The sequence below is a fragment of the Theropithecus gelada genome, chromosome 16 (genome assembly GCF_003255815.1).
Source record: "Theropithecus gelada isolate Dixy chromosome 16, Tgel_1.0, whole genome shotgun sequence".
Lineage (NCBI taxonomy): Eukaryota > Metazoa > Chordata > Mammalia > Primates > Cercopithecidae > Theropithecus > Theropithecus gelada.
In genome coordinates this window covers 37064230-37076757 of record NC_037684.1, presented here as the reverse complement: position 1 = coordinate 37076757, position 12528 = coordinate 37064230, and the positions used below count along the sequence as shown (strand labels likewise).

General features: G+C 38.8%; 1 protein-coding gene across 1 annotated transcript in view; it reads right to left on the bottom strand.

The window, feature by feature from the left end:
* Positions 1-12528, bottom strand: part of TANC2 (tetratricopeptide repeat, ankyrin repeat and coiled-coil containing 2) — a 481882-nt gene that overhangs the window by 124123 nt on the left and 345231 nt on the right. The window lies entirely within an intron of this gene.

The window sequence follows — 12528 nt, the reverse complement described above, 5'->3', positions numbered from 1 at the left end:
CAAAGCCACTAAAAGCTCTGATGGTTTAAAAGATCTTAAACATTCTAAGCAGTCGAGCAGAAAGCAGGCCTTCACTCAGTGTCTCTGCGCCTGTACTGCTTAATATTGATGCCAATTAAAAAATAATTTTTGGCTTACACATATATCTTGGAGATAGATCCACACTGTTTTTCTCAAGATTTTTTTCTGCGCTTATATATTTATGGGGTGTGCTAAGGGCCAAGAATAAGCTACACTGTCAACAGTTTTCTAAAAATGCAAAATTGATGTGACATGCTTTAAAAGAAGATCTATTAATTATATTGATGGTAAAAGGAAGTCATGTCTGATGGTCCATATCTGGGTTAAATGGCCTCCTAAACTGTTCCCAGAGCAGCTCTAAGATGTATCACTTTATCTGTCTGAAACCAAGTACTTCATTTTTGTTTCTTTAACCTTAGCACAGTGCCTTGATATATACTAGGTGCTCAAAAAATATTTAAGGAAAGAATTAATTAAAAATAAGGTATTACACTCTAACTCCATTTTTCAAATATTTTGGAGCACAAGAAAGGCCAGGAGTGGGAAAGGGATGGAAAGAGAAAGAGAAATTACAAAGGGGAAAATGAGATAATTTATACTTCGTACGTTACTCTAGAACATACTTGAACCACTTACACACCACAAGGTGGGATATAGAGATGGTGGCTTACTTGAGAAAACACAGAGACACACACACATACATGTGTGCACTCACATTTAAAACTACCTGAAAGCCACTAGAACAACCGAGCATTTTAAAAAGGATAAACATTCCAAAAGTAGTGCAAATAATTTAAAATATAAAGCCAAATTCTGACAACAGAAACAAAATGCCCAAAGTTTTCATTAACTAAAGTGGGGTTGTTGGGGGGTTAGGGGAAGCTGTGGAGATAAAGCTACAGGGTCAGTTATAATTCTCTGATTCACATTTCTGCAACACAATTTACTCTTGTATTTATTAATAATTTCAACTTTTATTTTAGATTCAAGGGGGCACACGTACAGATTTGTTATCTGGGTATAGTGTGTGATGCTGAGGTCTGGGGTATGAATTATTCTGTCCCTCAGGTACTAAGCATAGTACCTAACAGTTTTTTGACCCTTGCCCCCTCCACTTCTTCCCCCGTCTAGCAGTCCCCAGCGTCTATTGTTACCATCTTTACGTCAATGAGCCATGGGTACTCATTGTATAGCTCCCACTTACAAGTGAGAACATGTATAATTTTTTTTTTTTGTTCCTGTGTTAATTCACTTCGGATAATGGTCTTTAGCTGCATCCATGATGCTGCAAAGGACATGACTCCATTCTTTTTTATGGCTGCATAGTATTCCACGGTGTATATGCACCACATTTTCTTTATCCTATCCACCACTGATGGGCACCAAGGGAGACTCCATGTCTTTGTTACTGTGACTAGTGCTTTGATGAACATATGCATGCATATGTCTTTTTGGTAGAATGAAAAAACTCCTCTTTCAAAATCCATACCTATAATTATAGAATTTGATGAAAAATTAACTTTAGTTTGCCAAAAATCCTTTTAAAATCAGTGTCTTATAGCTAATAGATTCTATTTTACTTTTCTTAAACATTATCTTACTGAGATAAAATTCACAAACCATAAAATTCACTTTTTTAAAATATACAATTCAGTGGTTTTTAGTATATTCACTAAGTTCTGCAACCATCACTACTATCTATCCCCAAACACTTTCATCACCCCCAAAGAAATCCTATGTCCATTAGCTGTCACTCCCAATCCTCATTCCTCCCAGTCCCTGGCAACCAGTAATCTACTTTGCCTGTAAAGGTTTGCCTATTTTGGACATTTCATATAAATAGAATCATAGAGTATGTGGTCTTTTACTTCTGACTTCCTTTACTTGGCTTAATATTATTCATTACTTTATTGCTGAATAATATTCCATTGTAAGGATATACCATATTTTGTTTATCAGTTAATAAACATTTGGGCTGCTTCCACTTTTTGGCTGATTAATGCTGCTATGAACATTCATGTACAACTTTTATGTGAACATATGTTTTCAATCCTCTTGGCTATATATCTAGGAGTGAAATGTCTGGTTCATATGGAAACTCTCAGGTTCACCTTTTTGAGAAACTGCCCAACTGTTTTCTCTATTTGGTTTTTACCATATTCTTATTCAATATATTTTCACTATAGAAAACTTAGGAATAGTAGATAAAATAACAACTGTGTTTCCATTAGCTAGAGAGAAATGCTATTAGTGTGTATTCTGAGTTTTGCCTGTACCATATATATTTATTTTAAAAACAAAAATGGGATTATACTATATATACTGTTTCATCATTTACTTTTTTCACTTAGCAATATAGTGTGAACATTTCTCTACATAACACATAAATCTATATTATCATTTTTAATATGTGTAGGCTCTTCTATTGTATCACTAAGTTATATATTATCTAACCAATATCTTACTGTTGTATGTTTAGATTATTTTGGTTTTCCACTGTTACAATCACAGCTAACAATGAAATAGCCTTTACTATATGCCAGAAACTATTTCTAAGCATGCTAACTTGCACAACCATTGGATGTGTTATTACTACTTTGATTTTATAGACAAAACAGAGGCAAAAAGACATTAAGTTATTTGCCTAAGGTCTTTTATCAATCTGAATCTTATTTACTATGCTCTAGTTCCTTTCACGAAAAGCAGTACTACAAGCAGTGGTACAACACATATCATTATATATTCACCTTGGCACACCTGCCTTATTTTTCTTGAAACAAAATGCTAGAAGTGAAAATTTCTGGGTCAATGGGTTGTTTTTGATACAACTTACCAAATTGATCTCCAGAAAGATTATACTGGTTACATGAAAATGACCACATCCCTCTCAGTTTCATCATCATGGGGTAGTATTATTATTCTTAGTCTCTGTTAATCTAGTTAAGAATGGCATCTCATTGTGTTTAATATATGTTTTGAGTATGAAAAGTAATTTTTTTTGTGTGTGTGAAAGGTGATTTTTTTAAAAACATGTGTACTGGCTATCTGCATTCTTTTGTGAATTGCCTGTTCATGGCTTTTACTCACATTTCTATTGGAATGCCTGTGTTTGCCTTACTGAATTTGTGAGAACATTTTTAACCCTGAAGACATTAATCTTTTGCCTTTCATATTTATTTTTTGCAAATAATTTATTCAGTTCTTTGCCTTTAACATTTTTCTTTCTTCCTTTTATTTTAGAAATAATCTTTTTCTTTTTTAGAGACGGAATCTTGCTTTGTTGCCCTGGCTGGAGCGCAGTGGCGCGATCTCGGCTCACTGCAACCTCTGCCTCCCAGGTTCAAGCGATTCTCCTGCCTCAGCCTCCTGAGTAGCTGGGACTACAGGCGCGTGCAACCACACCAGGCTAATTTTTGTATTTTTAGTAGAGATGGGGTTTCACCATGTTGGCCAGGCTGGTCTCGAACTCCTGACCTTAAGTGATCCGCCCACCTCGGCCTCCCAAAGTGCTGGGATTACAGGCGTGAGCCACCAAACCTGGCCTCTGCCTTTTATTTTAATTTGTAAAAGTTGAAAAAGTTTATGTCATCAAACTTGTCAGTCTTTTTCTTTATGGGTTCTGCCTTTAGTGTTGTTCTTTGAAAGTTCCCTCTTAATCCAAGAGTATAAAAAATTAACATTTTTTTTTTCTAGTGCTTTTTTGAGTCTGGTATAGAGATCTGACTTTATTTTTTTTCCCCAAATGGTTAACAAATTTTATCAGTGATAATTCAAATTATCACCAATGTGTAAAGCCTACTTGATCTTATTTATATTGGGTTTAAGTTATCTAGTTTGTTCCACTTATCTGTAAGCCTGCTACTTTTGCAGAAGTGTCACACTGATTTAGTTGTTGTTATGTTTAGTTAATTGTGAGTCTCCCATCATTATTCTTATTTTTTTCAATAGATTTTGAAAAATAGTTTCAAAAATAATTTCCAGAATTAGTTTGAAATTTACCATAAGAAATATTTTCCATTTTATTCACTCAGTTCTGACCGTTAATCAGAAAATGCTCCATTTAAGTTTCATGAAATAGATTTCTTGAAATAACCATAAAACATCTTCTTAAACCAAAGACAGATAATTATTTCATCTTAGCAGATATACATTACATATTTGAAAATAATGATTTAGTTTTAATGTCATATTTTAAAAACCCAGATAATTCACACAATTTAGAAAGCAAACATTTAAAAATGTTTATCTTTGAGATAACCAAGTAAATACCAATTAAAGCAAACTATATATACCATTAGAAAAAAATAGGGTTTTTTGGTATACAATCATTTCAAAACCATCTTTTGAAAAAATATTCATTTCTATAGTTACTGGTAGCACTGTAAATGTGTCCAACTTTTAGAGAACTGACATTTTGTAAATGCCAATTTGACCTTAAAATCCTGTTCTGGGAACTTACTCTAAGGAAATGATTCATAAGAAAAGTGCAAACACACAGACACACACACACACACACACACAGTTTTTTGCAGCATGTATGGTGTTAGTAAAGGTGATTTAGTAAACTATGGTATACCTACCGAAAATTACATAGACATTAAAATAGAAAGCAATATTTTGCAGAATCATGGAAATGTGGAAGTATTTATGAAATAAAATTTACTAAAACAGTAGAATAAAAACAGAATATATATTATGATTACAATTTACAGTATATACAGATGGAAGGTAACAATACTCCAAAACAAAAATAGTGAAGGTATGATATGATTAGTTGTACCTTTAATTATAATTTAAAAAAATTTTCAGTAGGAATATTAGCTATATTTTTAAAAAGCTGCAAAATGAATTGGTTATTTTACCCAAAGACAAAATAAGCAAATATTTTATGACAATCGCAAATTACTCTCTCATGCATGGGTGAATATAACTACTGCCAAATCCAACAACTAATTAAACTACATCAATTGAGACAAGCAAGCATATATATCCTGGCTATCTCTCTCCCACTTTTATTGTGTATACATTTTTAGAAAATGAAAACAAAGTATATGTAGTTAAAAATTTTAACTACTGTAGCTATAGAATGATTTTAAAAATCAAAAAATATATAAATATATAAAATTAGCTATTTTTGCCAGGACAGTCTGAATGTCAGGCTGAGTACTTGGTTTATACTTCCTTTGAGTGATAGGCAGTGATGACCCACTGAAGTGGACCTAATACTAGGGTAGACTCACTGGAGAGGGAAGACAGACTGGTGAAGACTACTCACTGTAATAGTCCCAGAAAATGTGATGAAGGCCTGAAACTGGGAGATACCAATGAAACTGGAAAGAGTGATTATGTAGGACCTGTCAAAAAACTAGATGTAGAGGGATACGGAGGGGAAGAAGCCAAAGATTTTTCCACAGTTTCAAGTCTGAGGGATTATGGAGCTGAAGAGTACCCAAATTAAAATATATGAAGAAATTTACTATGGGATAGAAATAACTTTCCTGCTTTCTTTCTGTTATATAAAGGCCTTCCCCCACTAAATATGAATTAGAGATGTAATTTCCTCAACATCTGGGAGGAAAGGATTAAAACTCTGGATACGGGCTGGGCAAGGAGGCTCATGCCTGTAATCCCAGCACTTTGGGAGGCCGAGGTGGGTGGATCACGAGGTCAGGAGATTGACACCAACCTGGCTAACATGGTGAAACCCTGTCTCTACTAAAAATACAAAAAATTAGCTGGGCATGGTGGTGGGTGCCTGTAGTCCCAGCTACTTGGGAGGCTGAGGCAGGAGAATGGCATGAACCCGGGAGGCAGAGCTGGCACTGAGTTGAGATTGCGCCACTGCACTCCAGCCTGGGCAACAGAGTGAGACTCTGTCTCAAAAAAAAAAAAAAAAAACACACACACACACACACACACACAAAAACCACACACACAAAACACAAAAAACAAAACAAAACAAAAAGACTCTGGATACATTAGAGTATGCTCAAATTTAAATTTCAACTGCATTAAACAAAATTGTTCACTGAATTAATCTCTATAGAAAATCAAAGAACCACACCAATATTCTTCTGTGATTATGTGACAGTTCTATATTCATACAAGCCCTGAAACTCTGAGTTTGAATTCTACAGAATATAAAAATGTAGCAGAAATCCTCTTTATTTTATTTAAGGCCTTTATTTTATGTAGGCCACTGAAATGAGGAATATGTGTAGGATGAAGGTCTGAATATCTTAGACAAGTTAGCCGATAATTATTTTTAGATTACATTGGGGGAAAGAAACTTACATGAATTGATATAAGCACTTGCTAACATACAAAAGGGCAGTAGGGTGAGAGGAGTAAGGAGCTCATAAAATAAGAACTAATAAAGTAACGGTAGTTTTCTAGAAAAGAAAGGGTCCTTCTCATCAACTACTCCTATTGCTACCCTGGACTGAGGCTGGAATGACCAGTGCTGGCACTGGGCCTGTCTGATGATAAAAGGACCATATCACTCCCCTACACAAAACCCTCCAGTGTTTCTTTATTGCATTTAGAATAAAATCAAAACTCCCTCCCACAGTGCTCAAGGCTCTAGATGATTTGGACCCTGCCTACCCACCCCTGCAGGCATCTCACATCACTTCCCCCTCAGTCTATGCCCCAGCTCTTCTGGCTTTCCAGTTTCTCGTTTCAGCGTAAATGCTACTATGTTAGAGGGGCTTCCCCTGATAAGCTTTTAAAGTTGGTTTCCCTACTGCTTACCTTTTTTTTTTTTTTTTTTTTAAGAGACATGGTCCTGTTCTGTTTCACAGGCTGGAGAGGCAATCACAGCTCACTGCAGCCTCAAATTCCAGGGCTCAAGCAATCCTCCTGCCTTAGCCTCCCAAGTAGCTGGGACTACAGGCATGTGCCACCATACGCGACTATTTTTAAAAAACTGTTTGAAGAAATGGGGTCTTGCTATGTTGCTTAGGCTGGTTTTGAACTCCTGGCCTCAAGTGATCTTACCTTGGCCTCCCAAAGTGCTGGGATTACATGCGTGAGCCACCATACCCGGCCCCCATAATTTTCTTTTTGCCAGAGGGCTTATTTGTTTTTCTTGGAGAATGCATCAAAAATACTAATTATTTTATATTCTTATCACATATCACAATCTAGCAATATTTATTCTTTTGTTTTCTTGCTTATTCCTGTCTTCTTAACTAGAATGCAATTTCTATGAAGGTAGGAATCATCATTGTATCAGTACACAGTCTGTGGTACATAGTAAAGGCACAGTAAATATCTGTTGAATCAATGAATATTGAAGAAGGGAATCAAGAGAGTTTTATTAAAATAATTTTTATGTATTAGTAGAGGAGATGAGTGAAGTATTTTGTCATTATGGGTGTCATTATATCACACACCTCCTGAGTATAATTAAAATGAAAGTTCCTGCTATTTAACTAAGAATTACACTTAACCAAGCAATCCCAGTCTGTCAAGTCTTACGAATTTTTCCTTAGAAAGATCTCTTCTAACAGTCACCTCTGTTCATTTCCAACTGCTTCCACCTAGCTCAGGCTTTTGCTGCATTTACTCTCCTTCCTTCCAACCTGGCTTCCCTTACTTCCTGCCTCAGTCACTCCGTTTTGAGTATTCCAACTCTTTATTACAATGACTGCATCATGTCATTCCCTTCTAGCGCTTCCGAAGGTGCAGTTTTCTACTGTATCAAATCTAAGCTAAGCTCCTCCCCAGGTTCTGACAGCTCTCTGTAACATGGCTCAATTCTGTCGTGTCCGTGCCTCACAGCCCACCACCATGTGCTATCTGAGGCAGACAAGGCAATCTTCACAGAGTACCCTCACAAACTGCTCCATTCCAGTTCCTGTGCCTTAGTGCAGGTTGTCCCTTTTACCTGAAATGCCCAACTTCTTCTCTTCATACCATGTCCAGATATTACGGTCAAGGTTAATTTTCATCTTCTTCATAATCTTCCTTAATCAATCTAGTCCTCATTTATTTTCCTCTTCCCAAACTAAGTTTACTCCATATAATTTAGTGCTTAATTATATGCTGATTTACACTACTTATTAACATTTTAAATCTTGTTTTTCCAACCAGACTGCTTTTAGAGAAAAGATAATGTCTAGCACAGTTTTAAATACAGACTATACGTGAAAGACAGAAGAAATAAGGGAAATCATAGCGGGCGGGGCCAAGATGGCTGACTAGAAGCAGAAGCGATCAGAGGCTCCCACTGAAAAGAACCATAACATAACACTGTGTGAATCCTTCATCGGCAACTGAGGTATCCAGATTCTGTCATCAGAACTGACTAGGTGGCTGGTACGACCCACAGAGAGGAAGGAAGAGCAGTGTGGTACAGCGGCCCACCTGAGAGCCACACGAGGCAGGGGAGTCACCCCCAGACAAGGTAGGCAGTGAGTGAGTACGCTACCCAGCCTGGGAAAACATGTTTTTTCCATGGAACTGGGCAACCCATGGATCAGAAGATCCTACTCGTGAGCCCACACCACCAGGACCTAGCGTCCCAACCATGGAGCCGCAGAGATTCTCAACAGCCACTCAGCTAGAATGTGCTTAAGCCTGCCAAGCTCCTTGGGGGAGGGGAGGCAGTGATCCAGTGACCAGCACCACAGCTGCAGCTGCCTGCTGTCTAAGCCATTTGAGCTCCTTGGGGAAGGGGCAGCAGCTAACAATAGGACTTGATAGCTGCCTAATACACTAAGCTTCCTGGGCAGGGGAAGGGCAGCAGCCATCTCTATAGCTCCAGGCTGCGTTTTTCCCCTGCTGGAGCAAGGGAGGCTGGATGGCTTGGTTCCAAGAGGTGTCCTCCATAGCTGAACACACTGGCTGTTGTGGACTGCAGACAGAGTGCCTCTTCAGGCCTGACCCATTCCCCCTCATTGGGCGGGGCCTCCCTGCAGGAACTCCAAAAACTCCAGCCAGGGACTCCGGGACAGAACTCTAATCTCCCTGGGCCTGAGCCCCTAGGTGAAGGGGTGGTCACAGTCTCCATGGACTAGCAGACTTAGTCTTTGTTCCTGCATAGTTCTGAGGAATCCAGGCAGCCCAGACAAGGCCCCCTACACAGCAAAGCACAGCCTGTCCACCAAGGGACAGTCAAAGTGCTTTGTTAATAAACAGGTCCTGCTCCCCGTGCCACCCAACTGGGTGAGAATCTCCAACAGGCTCTCCGTAACATAGCTCAATTCTGTCGTGTCCATGCCTCACAGCCCACTACCATGTGCTATACAGAAGCGTTCCTACTGGCATCAGGTCGGTGCCCCTTGAGGTCAGAGATCCCTGAGGAAGGAGCAGGCACGCATCTTTGCTGCTCTTCAGCCTCCTCAAGCGGCATCTCCAGGCACAGGAGCGAACCAGATGAATAGGGCCTGAAGTGAACCCCAAGCAAACTGCAGCAGCCCTACAAAAGAGGGACCTGACCATTGGAAGAAAAACAAACAAACAGAAAGCAATAACAGCATCAACAACAAAATACCCACAAAAACCCCATCCGAGGGTCAGCAGCCTCAAAGATCAATACTAGACAGACTCATAAAGATGAGAAAGAATCAATGATAAATGCTGAAAACTCAAAAGGCCAGAGTGTCTCTTCTCCTCCAAATGATCGCAACGCCTCTCCTGCAAGGGCGCAGAACTGGATGAAGGATGAGATGGACGAATTGATAGAAGTCGGCTTCAGAAGGTGGGTAATAAACTCCGCTGAGCTAAAGTAGCATGTTCTAACCCAATGCAAAGAAGCTAAGAACCTTGATAAAGGTTATAGGAGTTGCTAACTAGAATAACCGGGTTAGAGAGGAACATAAATGACCTGATGGAGCTGAAAAACACAGCACGAGAACTTTGTGAAGCATACACAAGTATCAACAGCTGAATCGACCAAGCAGGAAGATATCAAGACCATGTTGTCAAAATAAGGCATGCAGACAAGATTAGAGAAAAAAGAATGAAAAGGAATGAACAAAACCTCTGAGAAATATGGGACTATGTAAAAAGACCGAACCTATGATTAACTGGGGAACCAGAAAGAGAGGAGGAGAATGGAACCAAGTTGAAAAACATGCTTCAGGATATTATCCAGGAGAACCTCCCCAACCTAGCAAGACAGGCCAACATTCAGATTCAAGAAACACAGAAAACCCCAGTAAGATACTCCACGAGAAGATCAACCCCAAGACACATAATCATCAGATTCTCCAAGGTTGAAATGAAGGAAGAAATGTTAAGGGCAGCCAGAGAGAAAGGCCAGGTCACCTACAAAGGGAAGCCCATCAGACTAACAGCAGACCTCTCAGCAGAAACTCTACAAGCCAGAAGACAGTGGGGGCCAATATTCAACATTCTTAAAGAATTTTCAACTCAGGATTTCATATCCAGCCAAACTAAGCTTCATAAACAAAGGAGAAATAAAATCCTTTCCAGATAAGCAAATGCTGAGGGATTTTGTCACCACAAGGCCTGCCTTGCAAGAGCTCCTGAAGGAAGCACTAAATATGGAAAGGAAAAACTGGTACCAGCTACTTCAAAAACACACCAAAATATAAAGACAAATGACACTACGAAGAAACTGCATCAACTAGTGTGTGAAATAACCAGATAGCATCATGACAGGATCAAATTCACACATAACAATATTAACCTTAAATGTAAATGGACTAAATGCTCCAATTAAAAGACACAGACGGCCGGGCACAGTGGCTCATGCCTATAATCCTAGCACTTTAGGAGGCTCAGGCAGGTGGATCACCTAAGTCCAGGAGTTCGAGACCAGCCTGGCCAACATGGCAAAACCGTCTCTACTAAAAATACAAACATTAGCCGGGCATGGTGGCACATGCCTGTAATTCCAGCTACTAGGGCGGCTGAAGCAGGAGGATCCCTTGAACCTGGGAGGTGGAGGCTGCAGTGAGTCGAGATCATGCGACTGCACTCCGGCTTGGGCAACAGAGTGAGGCTTCATCTCAAAACAAAGAAAACCCAACACAGACTGGCAAATTGGGTAAAGAGTCAAGACCCATCAGTGTGTTGTATTCAGGAGTCCCATCTCTTGTGCAAAGACACACATAGGCTCAAAATAAAGGGATGGAGGAAAATTTACCAAGCAAATGGAAAGCAAAAAAAAGAAGGGGTTGCAAATTTTTGTCAAATCCTAGTCTTTGACAAAACAGACTTTAAACCAACAAAGATCAAAAAAGACAAAGGGGGCATTATATAATGGTAAAGGGATCAATTCAACAATAAGAACTATCCTAAATATATTGCATCCAATACAGGAGCATCCAGATTCATCAAACAAGTTCTTAGAGACCTAAAAAGACCATCAAACAAGTTCTTAGAGACCTACACAGTAATAGTGGGAGACTTTAATACCCCACTGTCAATATTAGACAGACCAATGAGGCAGAATATTAACAAGGATATTCAGGACTTGAACTCAGCTATGGATCAAGTGGACGTGATAGACATCTACAGAACTCTCCACTCCAAATCAACAGAATCTACATTCTTCTCAGTGCCACATGGCACTTATTCTAAAATCAACCACATAATTGGAAGTAAAACACTCCTCAGCAAATGCAAAATAACTGAAATAACAAAAAACAGTTTCTCAGACCACAGTGCAATCAAATTAGAACTCAGGATTAAGAAACTCACTTAAAACCAAACAACTGCATGAAAACTGAACAACTTGCTCCTGAATGACTCCTGGGTAAATAATGAAACTAAGGCAGAAATCAAGAAGTTCTCTGAAACCAAGGAGAACAAAGACATAACTTACCAGAATCTCTAGGACACAGCTAAAGCAGTGTCAAGAGGGAAATTTATAGCACTAAATGCCCACATCGGAAAGCCAGAAAGATCTCAAATTGACACCCTAACATCACAATTAAAGGAACTAGAGAAGCAAGAGCAAACAAATCCAAAAGCTTGCAGAAGACAAGAAATAACTAAGATCAGAGCAGAACTGAAGAGTAAAGAGACATGAAAAACCCTTCAAACAATTAATTAATCTAGGAGCTGGTTTTTGAAAAAATTAACAAAATAGACCGCTAGCAAGACTAATAAAGAAGAAAAGAGAGAAGACTCAAATAGACACGATAAAAAACGATGAAAGGGATATCACCACTGACCCCACAGAAATACAAACTACCACCAGAGAATAGTATAAACACCTCTATGCAAATAAACTACAAAATCTAGAAGAAATGGATAAATTCCTGGACACATATACCCTCCCAAGGCTGAACCATGAAGTTGAGTCCCTGAATAGACCAGTAACAAGTTCTGAAATTGAGGTAGTAATTAAGAGCCTACCAACTGAAAAAAGTCCAGGACCAGATGGATTCACAGCCGAATTCTACCAGAGGTACAAAGAGGAGCTGGTAACTTTGCCAAACAATTGAAAAGGAGGAACTCCTCCTTTACTCATTTTATGAGGTGAGCATCATCCTTATACCAAAACCTGGTAGAGACACAATAAAAAAG